Here is an 18,504-nt window from a genome sequence, read left to right as displayed (position 1 = left end):
TCAAACAGTTAGGGCGATAATTTTTTTTATATCGATGGATTGGAAGTTCTTTAAGTTGAATCTTATGATTTATTCACAAATGATATGTCACTCGTTGATTTGAAGAGAAGCAATAAAATACAAAAAGACCATTGGCCTGCAAGGCTCCGTTAAGTGTAGAAGACGATTTTCAGGTAAACTGCCTCCACTGAGCTCCTCATATTTTCAAATTCTTTATGACTGAGCTCCTCATTTTTTCAGTTTTTCAAATATTATTTAGTTTAAATTGTTACAGTAAGATATAAAATAGGATTCTATTATCAATAACATCCGTTTTTAATGAAAAATTTCCCCCCTTGATATGACATATTATGGCAAAACGGCACTATTTTAATAGATTTTCGAATTTGATCACATACTTTATTTTTCCGGCAAATATCTAGTATTTGAGTCAGCCAAAATCCCTTTCAGCAATTTTTTCTACTATATACATTCAACTTTTTAAAATTCGATTAAAAATATGTTATAATAAGCTAAATTAATTGTCTAAAAGTGATATTATTTTGGCATACTTGATCCATATTGAAAGACTTGCGTTTTCCGAGGCTAATGGAATGACGATTTGAAGGAATCTTCTTGAATTGCTAACTCCTTATTTAAAAGAATATAGTATACTAAATCAAAAAAATCTTTTATACGGACACTCTATATTCATGAAATCCTACGCGATGGATGTGATGATAAGAGTTTGCCCTATTTGTAATTGCACCAAAAAGAAATCACTCATGATATTTTAATTTGAAACATTTCTCAGGATCATTCGTCAGAATTAGATATCTTTCCCGTACATCAGAATCGAAAAACTTAACCTGGATGTTTATATCGGAGAAAAATCAATTCAAATTCTGACTGCATTGCAGTAGTTTAGTGGAAAGACGGCATGGTAGATGGCAAAGGTTGGTTCCCGAGGGTTGACCCCTTGGGACCGCGGGTTTCAGTCCCGCCCCGGGGATGGATGCTGCCTAGTCAAGATATGGATTTTTACCAGTGTTGAGTTGGCGGTGTGATATGACCTCAGCCAAGCGGAGTGCATTAAACTGTGTGATTACTTCTAGCCGTGCAAGGAAGACTCAATAATATCGCTGCCACACGGAATGACATCCTATAAATTCCATGGAATTTAATTTTAAATCAGGGCTGTTAAACTACGATTGGACACAGTAGGTGAATTGCATAGGGAGCCAATCTGAATTTTGGCTTATACGTATCATATCGCACTTCTGCGACTTCTCGATCGATCTTTCCTCATTTATTTGTTTGATGCCGTTTATTATTCCCTATCACCGAATCCAAAACTCCGCTCACTCAAATCTGAAACTAGGTAACTTAAGGTGATATCCATTGATCCGGGTCTATAGGCAGTCTTTCACCCCGAGTTTTTTTTCGGAAAATGATTCTTCCGGTGTGTATCGTCCGAGACGGTGCGAGTTATTATCACATTTAGTAAACCCGCAAAAACGTTAAATCTTTCACCCTGGTTCATCTCACTCCTTGCTCATCTCCCAGACTCCTGAGTCTACAAGTTTGAAATTTCGCATGATATTCTTAGGGAAGGTTACTTAGGGTTAGCTTACGGGGCTTAGGATTTGTGCAAAATATAAATTTTTTGAGGTGTAAGTAGGGATTAATATTATTATCTAAAATTGGGATACCTTCACTGAATTGGATATAGGCATCCCTTACTATTATCTTAAGATCCCAAGAAATGTCTTACTGGCCGCATAAAAAACTATTTACTTTATTTCGGTTAGCTACTAGTTTTTATCATAAATTGCTTGATCGAAAATTTACCTAAACGTGGAAAATTTCTTGGTTTTTAAGGCTAATAACAAGCCATATATCATTATTGTTGTTGTATTCAGAATTAATGCAATGATAAATCAAGTTATGGCTGTAGTTATATTTGAATGACCAAGAATGTTCTTTTCTACACGTAAAACAAGTCATTTAATATAACATCACATTCATATAAATGTTAAGTACATTTTGACTTATGAGTTATGCTTTGGATTTTCATAGATAATCTAGTTATTGTCGTAATTTTTATGGAAGGCGACCGACAACTAAGGTAATTTGCGCCATTGGTCTCAGGGATGGTTGGGAAAGGAAGGGTGGAGAGAAAACCGCCGTCTGCATTAGCCATCTCTTGTCGAAAGGCGCCAAGGGGTCCGCAGTTTAACGTCCCATTCGACGGACGTCGTGCTCACCCAAAGTGCTCTCCACAAAGCATTTCAAGTAGGGATTGGGATACCGCTGACAAATATTTGTTGTCTCCAGAATTTGTGCCCGGGCCCTCACTGGTGGGAAGCCTGTACGTTGGAAACCTGCTCGCTGTTGGAAAAATTTGTGATGGAGGTGATGAGGTACAACACGATGCACTCAGAAGTGGTGGTCTGGGACGCGATACATTATTCTGTTAGCTCTTGCCCAACCATCACATCACACTCCAGGCCTCCCTCCGCTCCGCCTTGCCCTCGATTTTAGGAGCACCCTTCACGCTGTTACAAAATCTGAACTCACCAAAAACTATGTGACGACTTCAGACTCTGGGTCAAGCTCCACCACAGTAATGTCATTGCAACGACGATCTTCACACGATGCCAGCGACGTGGAACACCAGACCGGCCTTTACGGTTCAAACACCTCCAGTTTCGGGTCAAAAGGTCCTTCGAAGTGGACATGAACAAGATGCAGGGGGAATTGTCTAAATTATGACAGGGATAGCAACATTCTATTGCCAAATGAACGTAGCCAATTCATAGTGAACTCTCCTAATAATCTGATTATTTTACCTCCGAAAAGATGAGCGGAAAACGTGGTATGCAAATGAACCTCTTCTCAGGATTTAGAATCTTAGCACTACTCAATGCGATTTTTTTCATATTGTCGCCATTTAATCATTGCGCCTTAAAAAAAAGTTACAATATTCATTAAACTCAACTCAAACCAATACTACAATCCTAATATACCCAGGGGATATACGAGGGTGGTCTGAAAAGCATCCAATCTCAGAAAATATCAGAAGATTTCAGAAAAATTGTCTTGTATCTTTGTTAGATAGGAAACTTTTCAGATCACCCTCGTAGTCTTAACAGAATTCGAAAAGTATGATTTCAGATGCACCAGAGAGTATCGTAGATATTTAATTATTTTTAAAGATAATCAGGATAAAACTTAAATTCTTATTTTTTATTTTTTAGACTATATATTCACGAATTGAAGCTATACGTTTCTCCCAGTATTTCTTATATTTTTGAAGTTCGTCATTGTAGCAATCAACAAATTACGTCGAAAACTATGGTTTCATCTTTTCAATGACGTCATTTGTGCTGCCAAATGTCTGAATCTGCGGTGACTATTTTAGTCCCAAGAATGAGAAAAAGTCACTAGCGTCATGATCGGGAAAATACGGCAGATGAGGCGAAATTTCTAAGTCACATTGCTTTGATTGCTGGTTGCGTCGTGGTCGCGATTGCAGGTCACGCCGTGTTTACTTCTGGATAGGAGTCAGTAGTCCTGGAATCTAGGGTGCTGAGACCTTTGACATGCGCAGTTCTGCGTGAATAGTTTTTTGCACACTGCCGTAGCTAAGATCAGCCTCATTCGTGACCATTTGGATGGTTCCTCTTATCTGTAATAGGAAAAAGTCCTCCAATATTTTCACTTTGCCAGCATTACCCACGAGTGATGGTCTTCTACTTCTTGGTTCGCCTGTGAGGGACGTGTGATCAGTTTGAAAATTAATTTTTCACCTCTAAACTGTGACATCGTAAATTTTACGGGCACTGTAACCTTTCAAATGTAGGAACTTAGTTCCACCGCTTGCCTATAATTTATCCATATTGCGTGACACTAAAATCTATGGCTTCCCGGAAAAAATTTTCATGTTCATTAATAGCTGATAAACGACATTATGTGAAGAGGAATCAATTAATTATTATTATTATTGGATTTTAGATAGACACTGACTATACAATCGTACACAAATAATTCCCTAGCCTCTTCTAACGGAACGTAACTTGGCATCAAACACTACAGAGTCCCTCGATTTTCGTACAATTCCGAATATTTCCTTCCTTCTTTCATCCTATCCAACATTTTCCTCTCCTTTTACTCCCTCTATCACAGCCTTTAACATCCTAATTCCAATCAGAATGCTCTCCATCCATCTTTACTATCTCCTGACTTTCATTGTTATCTCTATTTCTTTCCACGCCTCTAACCATATTCTCCACGTTTACCTTGAAAATAATACCAAGTAATAGACACCCCAGTCTTATCCCTCTTTTTAGCACTGAAAATCCGGACTCTCCATCCGCCACTCATATCAGTCTGAAACATGTACAAGTCCTGAAGTCAAATATTAAGTCTTTCATCCCTTCACTCCACTCCTATTTTCCGCAACTAATTCATTAGTTCTTCTCAATTTACTCTACCAAATGTCTTCCCTAAATCTGAGAAACAGATGAAATATATCCAGATTGTATTCCATGTTCCTCTCCATTAGTGTTCTCATTGCTGTGGTTATTACAATGACATCACGCCTGTCTCCTTCCCCTATTCCCTTCCTGAACCCAAATTGATCATTCCCTAAGTAATCATTTGCCTTGCTCTCTATTCTCTCATTGATGTTCTTGAGAACCACTTTAGCTCTGTGTGAAATCACACTTATTGTTCTGTACTGTTCTGAGCCCACATGATGTAGCCTATACCTTTTGTGAAATAGGAACTAACACTGCTCTGGCGGAACCTTTCAGCCAAATACCTTCCTCATAAGTGCTTCGAATTCGTCCAGGAAACTCTTCCTCTCACGTTTTCCTAATCCTTTAAGAAGCTCCATGGGAATGTTGTCTACCCCCACGGCCGTATTTGAATTCAATTCCCATAATGCCCTTCCTATTTTGCAATCGAGTAGCCCTGGGCCTAAACTGTCCTCGTTCACATTGTATTTTCTTTCTAGGTCTGATCTTGCTTGCCTAATGTCTTTGCTATATTTTATTTCCAATCCCTTTTGAATCTTTCCTGGTTCAATTAATAAATTTCCTTACTTTTCTTTGATTGTTTGCACGGATTTTCCCTTCTAATTTCCGGACAGTAATTTCGTCTTCCTTTGCAGACCACCAATTTCACCCTTCTTTTGTAAACTTTTCAAATCTTTGCACTGTCTTCCACCACGCTTCTTTCCCTTTGTTTGTTTCCTGCCTCCATTTATTATTTGATTCCTTATACTTCCTTCTACCCAACTTGTGTTTACATTCTTCCATATTCTTCTCTTGTATACCTTTCTAATGAACTCATCAATTATCAAGGTTTCCTTGTTCTCCTATTTGCTGTTCCTATTTAATGTTCCAATTTTTTTGTTTGCGGCTTCCGTCATCCATTTCGTAATATGTTCACCTTTTTCTTTCACAGCACCCAACTCCATTTCCTCACGCATGATTCTCTCATTATCCTTACTTATTAGTTAGTGCTTCTACAATCCGTTTCCTCAACTGCCTTTCCTTTTTACCTATACGAATCGGAGAGTACTCTTTATCAATTCTTAATTATGATCTGAGGTCATATCCGCTACCAGAAAGCTTTACGAACTCATCACGCTGTTTCTATATCTGTGCCTACCTATTATATAGTCTAACTGGTGTCTTATTGAGTGCCCAAATATTAATTAAAATTATAAACCCCTATCTCCTCTAACTCTATTGCTTTCTCCCTGCAGTAATTTCATGTTCCTAATTTGTAGCCCCTTACCTCACTACCACCTCTTCCTTGGCCTAACTTCGGAATGCAACCCCCTCCTAATAACCCATCACAGTCAAATTTTTCCTTCCTGGAACATTCGCCATTATGTCCTCCAACTGATCATATAACCTTTCGACTTCTTTCTTACTATGATTTCTTGGTGGTACGTAGGCCTGATTAGTTACTAAATTCGTTTGCTTAGTTTATAATTCTATCAATAATATTCCATCAGTCGCTTGCTCTATTTTTAGTCCATTAAATACCACCTTATTGTTTGAAATTATGACCACTCCTCATTTACTATCTTCCCCTCTCCTGCATGCAACTCTGCAACAATTGCTCCAGTACATCCAGCTATCCTTCCATCTCACCTCATACTGATTGATCTATATTTCCTCTCTCCATGCCTTAATTTATGCATTCTAATTTGTTATGCCTCAAAATCGTCCTAATGTTCCAAGTTCCTTCTTTACCTCCTTCGACGCATCATGCGCTGTGTACATAAGTGAGAAATGTACCAAGGGAGTTTGAATTGCTGCAGATTCGGTGACGCGGATGGAGAGTGAACGAGTGAGACGGCGCTTGGTGTGCCACGGGTGACCGCTGGTGTAATGGAGGTTCTTTGGTTTAATATTGGATTTTATGTGCCTGGAGATGCACAATTTTCGATTGTTGAGAGATATATTAGCGTCGAGGAAAGTGATTTCTGAAATAGATTAGGTAGAGATTAAAGAGAAAGAAGAGAAAGTGTTGAGGCAGAAAATAAATTGTTGATGGAATCAATGCTAGGTGGCCAGTGTAAGGATATATCTTCTATATCTCGCCTGTGAGTCAAGTAAAAAGTCTTCAAAGGGCAGATAATCATTATGGATTTGATGACTTTTCCCAACAGTTGTGTTGTGGTCGAGAATCAAGCGAGAGAAAAACATCTATGCAGTTGAATTTGGGTAATACTATGGACTTCGCCAACTTTTCTCCTACCGGCCGATGAAGAGTGGGGCTTGGAGTTTATCTTCTATGTTGCCAGTAAAGTCGCATATTTGTTGCGAATAATATCCCATCTTTGGATTTCATAGTCCTCATGTAGTCTTATCACTCGTTGTTTTGTAATGTATTGCTTATTGTTCTTTCGTAACAATTTTTTGACCTTGTGGCTGAACCTTTTCCTTTCCTTTGTATTTAATTCAATCTCACATTATCGTTTTTCGAGTAAATTTCCAAAACAAACTACCCATTTTTTTGGATGTGAAATTTAATTTAGGAGATGTATCAGGCAGCTTTCTTTACTTTTCATTGCTACATCTTTTATTAACGGGCTTCAAATATGTGAATTCCTTTAAGATGGCACTACGATATCAAGTATGCTTTTATGAAGACATCCACACCTTTTAAATGGTTTGTCTAGTTCATCCAAGCAGCTTCAAGGTCTTCATTGTCTTTGTTCGTCTGGTGATCTTTAATAATTGCATTATGGTGCATTTTTTATTATTTAATTTCATGGGCGTACATTCGGTGCACGGACTATGGTGCACGGACACGGTGCACGGACACGGTGCACGGACAAGGTGCGTACATTCGGTGCACCATTCGCTAATGCTATCGTAACTTTATAAATCGGTTAAAATGAATGAATTGTTGAAGCTGGAGAAGACAAACAATATTCAATTTGCTAATACAATTTTCGAGCAAATCAATATTTCCCGGGATGGTGCCCAAGCGTTCGCCACGTATTAATTTTGTACTCTGAGGGTTGTCCTCGAATGCGGATCGAGTTGTCGAATGGCGGCCATTTCCCATAATGGGGATCTCACATTATCCGAATATTTTCAACTCCAGTTTCGATCATTTCCTTTCCGGGGGACACGTCCGTCCAGCCTCCGTCCGCCTCCCCCCTTCTCCCCCCACCTACACCGACGTGGTAGCGGCGGCGGCTTGTCGGGGGCGTGCGCATATGGAAACGCGGCCACCCTCCCGAGTTCTCGCTCTACATACCTGACCCCCGATTCCTTCGCAGGGGACATCATTCCATAACCCCCCCTTTAATGTCGTACGGTCCCCATCGTATTCCGACGTTCCTCCGCCGTCCCGTGTCCCCTATTTCCCCCCTTGACCCCCGCCCCAAAACCTCTTTACCATTTCTCCAATCGCATCGCCGTCCACGACTACCCTCTCCGTACCGACCTCCCACTCGCATTCCCAGGATTCGCGGCAGTTCCTTCCACATCCCCTTTAATTCCTCTCTCCTCCCTCTCCCAGAGGTATAATGTGCCTAATTGCCGTCTTGAATATTCATCGGGTCCACTTCACGAAAAGGCGAGGGCTTTTTACGACCGACGCCGTCGAAAGAAATATTAATCATTCGGTGTGGATGATTTTTCTCGCCCATAGGTTTTATTTAGAAGGCGTGGGAGCATGTGTGTAGAGGAAGGTGGGAGCACTAGAATACACCACCATATCCCTCCTCCTACTCCCTCCGGCACGGACTCGGGTTCATATCCGGTCGATTCCCTTGTGCACTCCGAGCTGCAATCCAGGCTAGGCATATGATTTCCTGATTACCAGCTCTTCCTGGGTAACTTGCGGCGGCAACATGGATGCTAACGGGCCGTAAAGCGTGGTGGGTACGTATCACACGCGCCGTCGGACTCGGCCGTACGAAATGAGACATTCATCCTAGACCATCAAACAAACATTCGGTTTTATTACTCTGGTTGGTCATTATAGGTTTATTTGTGGATATATATATATATATATATATATATATATATATATATATATATATAGAGAGAGAGAGAGAGAGAGAGAGAGAGAGAGAGGGACAGAGAGAGAGAAATGGAGAAGGTGCAATAGACCGAGAAGAAAACAACTGAGGAAGTACTTGGTATGGTTGGCGAAGAGAGGGGTTTGTTGGGAGAAATCCTATGGAGGCAGGAAAAGTGGACGAAGGGCGTACTGTGGCTGAAGGGGGTATTGACCGGCAGCGGGATGTTGAAGACTGTGATAGAGGGGAGAATGTTAGGCAAAAGAGGAAAGTGCAGGAACAGGATAGGGATGTTGGATGGAATGAAGGGAGGAAGGAAGTACTCAGAGATGAAGAGAGACCTGATGTAGAGTAGGTTGCTATATTTTGTATTTTGTTAGGAATTCAAAATATATATTTTGTAGTTGTGTCCATCCATAAACCTACCTTAACCGGTAGATTACCTCATAGTAATATATACATATATATATATATATATATATATATATATATATATATATATATATATATATATATATATAGTATAAAACCATAAACACAGTAATGAAATCGAAGGTCGGTTTGGTAGATGATAGTAGAGTTCACCCAGTACTAAGACCGATGGCGTGTGAAATTCACACATCAGGGTAGAGGGACCTGTTCCTTTCCATGTGCCGGTTATGGTTTCCCAGGAAGATCTGGTACCCGATAAATCACATAGCTTGGATGGAGCTGCAGGTGCCCAGAGTGCCTTACCCGTGAATCGAACCGAGGCACCTCCGGTCAGTAGCCCAACGGTCTACCCCCTGGACTACCGCGACCCTCATAAATATATATGTATATGTATATGTATATATATATATATATATGTGTGTGTGTGTGTGTGTGTGTGTGTGTGTGTGTGTGGGTGTGTGTGTGTGTGTGTGTGTGTGGGTGTATGTATGCTTCCGTCTGCGGTATTTATCTCCCTCATTCTCACTCTTTCTCTTTCGAATCTCTCTTTTTCTCTCCCTCTCATCCCTTTCTCTTCACTCCATTGCCACAGTTTCTGATCCCCTCCTCTCCTCTCTCTCTTTCCTCTGCCCTCCCTTTTGACCTTTTTCCGAGTGGAAACGGTTTCTGCCTGAGTGAGGAGGAATGTTTTTTGTGAAAAAAGTTCCCAAGTTTCCACCTCCACGGTTCTCTCTCTTACCGCTCCCCAGTTGTCGGGCGAGGGGTAAAAAATAGTAATAATAATCCAGGCGATAGGGTTTTTATTTAACGGGTTCTATTTTTTTTTGTTTTATCCTTCCGATGGGATGAGTCAAATTTTTGAAAATGAGAAGAAAAATCTCCCCGACAAACTGAAAAAAAATCTTGCTAATCTTCAACACCCCTCCCCTCGCCCCTAAACATTCCTCCAATCTACCAAACTCATTTCGTCCCCCTCTCTCTCTCCCCCCACTAACCCCCTCCCCAATCCTCCCTTCCCCCGTTGCCCTTCTTATGGGACTCAACACTGGGAATTCGATGATTCGGGCGAGATAATTCGATTTAATTTTCATTCCTTCTGATCTATTCCCATTGCCCACTATCCTCCGCGAGATTAAGGAACGATGGGCGCTCCATGGGTTTTTGTCACGTGATACTGTATTCCTTTAAGCCCGAATGCTTTGCGAGATTTTTCGAGCAGGAAAAACTGCGGGTATTAAGTGCACTTGCGCGCTCGCGTATGCAAACGCGTGTTATTCATACGAATCGACAAATACTGAACCTAAAATCCCTCTGGTTCAAGGGATTCATTTTGCTACTTTTGCTTTTTCCTCTCTTCTCTAAAAAGAGAATACCGTAGTGCATACTTTTAGTCTGACGCCATTCGATTGAGTTTTGCGTAATTTTTAAGATTCAGATATTTGTGAATGCCATGGATGTTTCGAGGCTATCAGGCAAAAGTAGAATATTCCCGAGAACAACCACACGAATGAAATCTGAGAAATCACTACTAAAAATTCTCATTTCCACGGAAAGATTAAATATTCTTGTGCACTAGTAGGATAGCAATACGATAAATACAACATTTTTAATTTTAATTTTGTTTCAAAATTGTTGCAAGTTATAAAAACATATTTCAAGTTAATCCTCAGCTTACAGGCACGGAATTTAACACCGGTGGACCAAGTTTTGTCGTGCATTTTGATGCTCTTTTGAACTTATTTTTAAAACCATTTTTTCTCCCCCCAGATGGGTATTATATTTCGAACTGATTTTTTTTTTCAGTCTAAGATACACATTAAATTTTAAATCTTATATATGCTAAGTATAATGACGGATATTGAGGTGGATCATAACTTCTAATTACACCATAGACGTATTCATGCATATAATTTTGCTAACCTAACTACTTCACTCTAACAATTATGTAAGTATGTCGTAAAATATAGCATCCGAGCAAAGAGAAGGGCAGTTGTTGATTAAATGTAAGGCTTTGTCTTATTTTCCACAATCTGAAAGGCTGTCGGCTACCTACGTACCTTAGAGCTACAAATTTGAAGTAAATATGTGACATAAGTTTACTACAGAATTTTAAAATCCCTAGAGCGCCCATATATTTGACAACTTTAATGGATTTTGCCTAACTGTACTTGATATTTGGTTGAAGTAATGCACTAAACCAATAGAAGGACTTTTGAAATCAGTTATTTTTTCCTCACATGATTTTGATTAGACGAGGCGCAAACATACCCCAATACATAACAATTAAATATAATACGAGACATCAAATTGTCATACAGGTAGATCAATCCCAACCTGTTCTTATGTGATAAATATGCAGGCAAATGAGCTATTCCAGTTCAGAAGGGTACGAGAATGGGTTCATTCTTAATGAATAGTAGTAGTAGTTTTGAGGGGAGGCGACCGACAGCTAAGGTCATTTGCGCCATAGGGGATGGATAGGAAAGGATGAAGGGTGGAGAGAAACCCGGCGTCGGCATTAGCCTACTCTTTACGAAAGGCGCCAAGGGGTCCGCAGTTTAACGTCCCATCCGACGGACGGCGTACTCACTCAAAGTGCCCTCCACAAAGCACCTCAAGTAGGGATCGAGATACCTCTGAAAAATATTCAACACCGCCGGGATCCTTAATGAATAGCCAAGGAAGGGAATGCTTTACTAGGAATGCACTATGCATAGATACTATTCTCTGTACGCATATTTAAAAGACATTTTTCATCTCCAGGCGACGGCCAACACCCCCAGAAAATGTTGAAATCATAGAGAGAGTAGAAAGTGGAAGAAATGGAAGCTGCAATGAAATTGAATAGGAGTGACTTTTCACTTCTATTCAATTTCATTGTAACTTCCATTTCTTCCACTTTCTGCTCCCTCTATGATTTCAAAACGAGCTTTAAAAAAACGTTCCATTTCATTTTCTTCATATATCCTTCCTGGTAAACTGCCTTTTGAATTTTTTTATTCGAAAAGATATTTTTGTCGAATAGGGCAACACAATTTTCCTTTCTTCATCATTCTCAGCATATCTATTTGCTCTCACGTCGGAACAGATGGCGGCAAAAATGCTCAACCTTCACCATGAACATGAAAATACACTCTCGGCGGCGGCGAACGTCGACATACCTCGGTGACGTTTGAGAATGGACTATTAAATTAATTTCATCCCAATCTCTTTTCCTTCTTAATCAAGCTGAAATGCTTTCCATAGCTGTTATTAAGTTTCTTTTTCCACTAGTGTTTGATTTACTCTACTCCACAGTACATACCTTCCATCGATTTCATCCGCAGGAGGAGGAACAAAAGATCGAGCGTTCACTCTTTCCCAATATGAAACTACGAACTTCTTTTAGGGACGGAAATTTCCAGCTACACCTCTCAGTCTCGTTCAGAATTCTTTCCTCTCTTTACTGCTGCCTCCTAAAACGAAACGAGAGGATTGAATCCGGGGGTTTTCCGTTTGTCCTCTATCCGCTGCAGTCCTTTACCTGACGGCTCACCGTAATTCCGCCTTATCTACTCGCCATAAACTACGCGTAGTAAGTGCTACCAGCCCCACTCCAGTCCACGCAGTATTCCCTTTGAGTTCTCCGGCATCCCCCTCATCCTCCGCCTCCCATTATCCGTCTCTCTCCTTCTTGGGGTGCGCAAAGGGTACAGAGAAAGAGAGAAAAAGAGAGAGAGTAGTGGGGCTAGAATGTGGACACATATTCCCTCCATGCCCTCATTATTTCCTAGCGATCAGAAAAAGGCCTCCCATTCCGTCCGCTCCCTTCTCCCTTTTCCCTCGCTCTTTGCGAGTCGGTCGACTTCTTCCTTTAAACTTTCCACCAATCTCTTGGCACAATCCCTACACATCTCCACCCTCCTCCGGCCCCGTTTTCCCCGCCCATCCCCTCCCTACTACCATACTCCCACCCACTCTCCCTCCACTTCGTCTCTCCCACACGGCTGACGTGGGTTCGCTTCTCTTTTCCTCAATCGGCTTCCTCCGCCTCTCAGCCGCACATCTTCTTCCCACTCCCTCCCAACTGCCCACTCTCCATCGCATCTTTCCCAGACCCTATTACACTCTTAGCTACAGATCCTAAAAGAAATGCACAGATAAGATGACACGGGACACACTTAGATCCAAGTTTTGGGTTGAAACTCCTCCTTCTTAGGAGTAACTCAAGGAGTGAGTATATCCTTTGAGAGTCCAGAGAGTATTTTAAGAAACAATATATGTATATATATATACATAAGAGTATATATGTATACATATATACAAGGTCTGTTCAAAAAGTATCGCGACTTTTGTGTTTTTTTTTCAAAAATTATTTATTTATTCATGAATATCTATTTTGTCCCCTTCAAAGTGATCCCCATTAGATATTATACACTTGTGATACAATCCTCGAAGCACTTAAAAAATTCATTTTTTGTGATCTTGTTCAGATCCTCTTCGATGCAGTCTTTATATGCAGTCTGTATCTCGTAATCGTAGTGTAGCGTCGTCCTTTCATGGGCCTCTTCAGTTTCGGGAATAAGATAAAGTCACTGGGGGCCAGGATCTGGGGAATATGGTGGCTGCAGCATCATTCATGTGTTGTTTTTGGCCGGAAATTCTCGCACAAGTAACGATGTGTGAGCAGGGGCGTTGTCATGATGCAGAAGTCAATTTTTGTTCTTCCACAAATCCGGGCGTTTGTGGCGGATTGCTTTGCGCAAATTGCGCATAACTTGCAGGTAATATTCCATATTTACCGTTTTACCCTGTGGCAACAACGCTACCGTTAATGCAATCGAAGAAAACTGTAGGCAAAACTTTCACATTCGACCAAACTTGGCGCGCTTTTTTCGGTCTTGGCTCGTGCTGTAGCTTCCATTGGGATGATCGAGATTTAGATTTCACGACATAACCATAAACCCACGGTTCGTCACAAGTCATGACCCTATGGAGCAAGTTTGGGTCGTCGCGGACAGAATCCAATGCCTCATTAGCAATGTTGATGCGTTGCTGTTTTTTGTCGACATTGAGCAATTTTGGTACGAATTTCGCGGCGACCCGTGCCATGCTCAAATCAATAGTACAAATCAAATGGCACGAGCCAATCCATATATTGATGTTCCCAGCAACTTCTCCAACAGTAATTCGACGATTGGCCAATACTATTTTCTTCACTTCATCAATGTTTTCGGCCGTCGTTGACGTGCTCGGGCGTCCGGCATGCTCTTCGTCCTTCAAATCTTCCCGGCCCTCTGAGAACATTAACATTTTGCACTACCGATAATCGTTGCTTCGGTCCAAGGTAGCTTCTCCACATGCCACAATTAACATTCGGAATGCATCCGCGCACTTAATTTCATTGTTCACACAAAAGTTAATAGAGATTCTTTGATCCTTATTTTGGAACAGGCAAAAATAAAAGACAAGCCAAAACACGTCCAAGCAAAACAGCTGTCAACAATTGACTGATCATTCAATATATATATATATATATATATATATATATATATATATATATATATATATATATATATATACTCATTTATATAGAAACACATATAAGGAAAAGGGATAGGAACACACATAAAGGACGAACACAGGAGAGGTGGGGAAGGCGGAATCCAGTAGATCACGAATGCAAAAAAATTTCCTAGACCGGGAGTGGAACAGCGGATCTTTCCATTTCTTGAGCTATCCAGGAAACGTAATTTACACTGAAATCTGCGATGCTTTAAGCAACCAAGTGCCCCGATTCTTTGGCCAAGAGATGGCGTTAGGGAGATGTTTCACCTACCAAAGGAGAAATAGACAAGACACACAAAGGAAAGGATAGTAGTAAAGGAATCATACAACATCATATAGGATAAGAACAGAGCGTTTCGTGGCACGCATAGCCAGAAGAAGAGGCGAGCCACATTGGCCTAATACACATTCAAACACGAAATCCCGCCAAACGGCGGGCAAATACTCATATATATAGAAACACATATAAGGAAAAGGGATAGGAACACACATAAAAGACGAACACAGGAGAGGTGGGGAAGGCGGAATCCAACAGATCACGAATGCAAAAATATAAGAGCCTCTGCCCGGCAAGTGGAAAGATCCGGTGTTCAAATCCCAGTCTAGGAAATATTTTTTTTTATTTTTTAGAATACAACGCCTTAGTTTTATATACTACTCTTAATTTCGACCTATTATGTAGTTACAGTTAAAAAGAGATTTGTGTAGCCTCTGATTAAATTTTAGAGTTTAATGCAAGAAGATATCACTCTACTGTTTTCATACATTTGGAAACAATATTACCGGAAATTGATTGTTTCAAATACGGATTACAATAATTTAATATAATATTAAGTAATTAATTTGATGTACAGAAGAAAAATTGAAAATGTTATTTATTTCACAGGTTATGGCGTTTTGGGATTTTGAAGAAAGCAGGTTTTGAAGGTTTTGATTTTGATAGTCCATCACTCCAAAAGAAGGAAATAATTCAATCGGAATAAATTAGGGAAAATTTATATAAAAACCCAAAAATAACTTCCTGGAAGCCGTGGCTATATTTCAGTTAACAGATATATTTTTCTATATGTAGCGATCAAAAGTCAAAAATAAAAAGTAGCGGTATCCCAATTACTCCCAATCACTGGTGTGTATTCGTGCATAAGGGTAAGCAGGCACATGCTTAAGGTCTCTTAACTTCCTTTGAATCGTTTCCCAATTCTCTCCCTCTCAGCATTTCTTCCCTTCTCACATCTTTCTCCCTCTCAGATTCATGCCTCACATCCCGTGTAAGGTGAAATTAAAGTCCCCCGCAGCAATGAACATGCCAAAACCTCTTTACTTCAGGTCCATGCTGCCTCTTATTTGAGTCCTACTCTGTAATTCTGACGAAAAAGAAACAGACCATTTCTTATGATACAGGTCTTTTTTTTACAATAGAGTACTTTTAGGATCAAAGCGCCAATGTATGTAGTCTTGATTCCGGGTGAGGCAACTCCTTTTGCGAATAAAACAGTGATAACAATAATAATAATAAGGGAGATCAACTTAAAATGGATAAAATATGATTACCATTACAGTATTCACGCAATGTTTTGAACTGGCGGTTTATTCCTACGGTAGGCTCACTAAGGAGGTAAAGAAAAGGCATCAATTTCGTAAAATATGAATGATTTCAATTATTTACTGTGGCCTGTTAAGCAAATTTATATGTGCTTGGGTTCCTAATGGATATTGCAACCAAATGGAGCAATCGATTATATTACATCAAAAATAGAAATTCTTCTCAAAGGGTCTAAGAAAACTGATAAAGAGCGCAGTCCGCATTTTAGGTCCGACACACACAACTTTACTTCATATCTTATGTCATTTAAAATTAATACTTCATATTGTATTTGTAGTAAACGATGTTGATCATTACACCGGAAAATTTAAAAAAATGTTATTTGGGGTTATAAGGATCGTGAATATTACACAGGCAATGGTAATGCCATATGATGGGAAAATAATCGTGATATTTGGGTAAGGATTCGGAGCGCATCTTGGAGTCACGAATGAGATTATGGGTATAAAAGTCACGAAATGAAAGACTTTCATGTGGATGGAGAAATTTAAAATTATTTTATTAAAAAAATTATTCAAGTGTCAGTGAATATGGAGGTAAAACTATAAGCACAAGGAAAGGTACGGGACTTAGATTCACTTATTTAAGCATTAGTGCCGAGGACCATCCGTTTGACGAGACATATTTTACAGTTTGGAAATGCTCCCTGGCGGAACAGGTCATTAATATTTCCCAGAAATGGAAAAAAAGAAGAAAAAAACAAAAGGAATACATCCATCGAGCTCCTGGGAAAAACAATCCAATCAAATTTCAACATTGAAAACACAAAACATTTCGTTCGTTATGGTATGCTCATCCAAGAAGAAAATTAAAATATATATAAAAATTCTGATTTGCTTCCCTGTCGGTACCTAAAAATTGCCAAAAGCTCACATCACAACGAGGAGTGAATGGTCAAATAGGCTTGTTTAAGGATAATTTGCAAATAGAATCCATCAGGGTCTATTCGCAATCCATCCCTTGATAAACCTTTTTGGCTCTTTACTCTTCATTATGATTATAATATTTAGCCATTTTTAAGCCAAATACTCAAAAAAATGCATATTAATTTTGAGCTCTAATTAGACTTTTTAGTATGAGTCGTCCATGTGTGATTGTTTTTTATATGAAATTATTGTTAGGGAATATGCTCCGCTCATAAAATTTGGATAATAATTAGGAATATTAATTATAACAATGGGAACGTTTTCTGGACTATTTTGTGCATGTTGAGATTAAAATTTTTCCCAAGTGTAACAAGGTCGTTCGTTACATATGGCGCGAATACTGCGAACTATAGAGTAAAAAGAAATTTGTGCCTTTTGTTCGTACAATAGCACACATTTTTAACATCCTCCTCGGGTCCACGACTGGCTCCGAGGGTTGGTTTCTCCGACTTCACGCTTAGCTTTTCGCGTTTTTCTCGATAATTATGAGGAAAAGGGCCCGACGTAAAAGAGCGGAACGGCTGGTGAGCTCCTTAACCGTTAGCACTTAAATTTCGCCTCACCAACGCCCCTCCCCCGTTCACCCCCTTCACCCTCCTCCTCCTCCTCACTATTCCCTTATTTTGAGGCCCAAATGACCTCCTTCCCCCTTTTCTTGCAAGAGCGCCTCACCATCCCCTTCAATTCGATCCCTCCGGCTCCTTTATTAAATGAATCTCCCTCTCTCCTTCCTCCCATTCTCTGTTCCCTTGACTCCTATCGCAATGTGGGCACCTCCTCTCTCTCCCTCCTCCGCGCTCCGCTTACGCCTCTCTCTCTTCTTCATCTTCGCATTTACACACCACTGCAAAATATACCGCAAGGACGCACTGAGTGCGGGCGCGCCACAGATGAAAACAAGAGAGGAAACCTATGGAGGGAGGGCCAGTATCAATGTGTGCCTGAATATAGTGTGCATGTGTTTTCAACTGCTTGTTTGAGCTCAGGTTAAACCACAGCCACGTGACTAAAGAAACTCTGGTTTCAATGAACTTGGGGAAATGCCGCGACAGAAACTTAAGTTGGTTCATTTACCAATATGCATTAAAATGCAACAATTTCGGAAATGCTACATCAAACTTCGGTGGCTAAGCTGTCTAAAGTACTCCACTGGACATAGAGGAATACAGGCTCGAGCCCTATTCAAAGGGAATACTTTTTACAATTTAAAATTGCTGCAATTCAAATTCTGGTTTGATAAATTATTAGTCATATGGATTATTCTTCAATGCTTTCCAGGGGCTGGGCGTCCTAGATTCAGGTCATAATTTCCTGCATTTTTGTCTATCTCCTGGTTTAACCTTACCCCTTTTGTTTCATGACGAGTTGAACCCATGTGGGGTAGGCATGGGTGGTCTTAGGTGATGCCGTCCTTGATGAATCTCGGGATTTCCTTGCTTATGATATCCGCGCGGTTA

Source organism: Hetaerina americana, unplaced genomic scaffold (assembly GCF_022747635.1).
Source record: "Hetaerina americana unplaced genomic scaffold, ioHetAmer1.1.p SCAF_7, whole genome shotgun sequence".
Lineage (NCBI taxonomy): Eukaryota > Metazoa > Arthropoda > Insecta > Odonata > Calopterygidae > Hetaerina > Hetaerina americana.
This window is presented reverse-complemented; position numbering follows the sequence as displayed.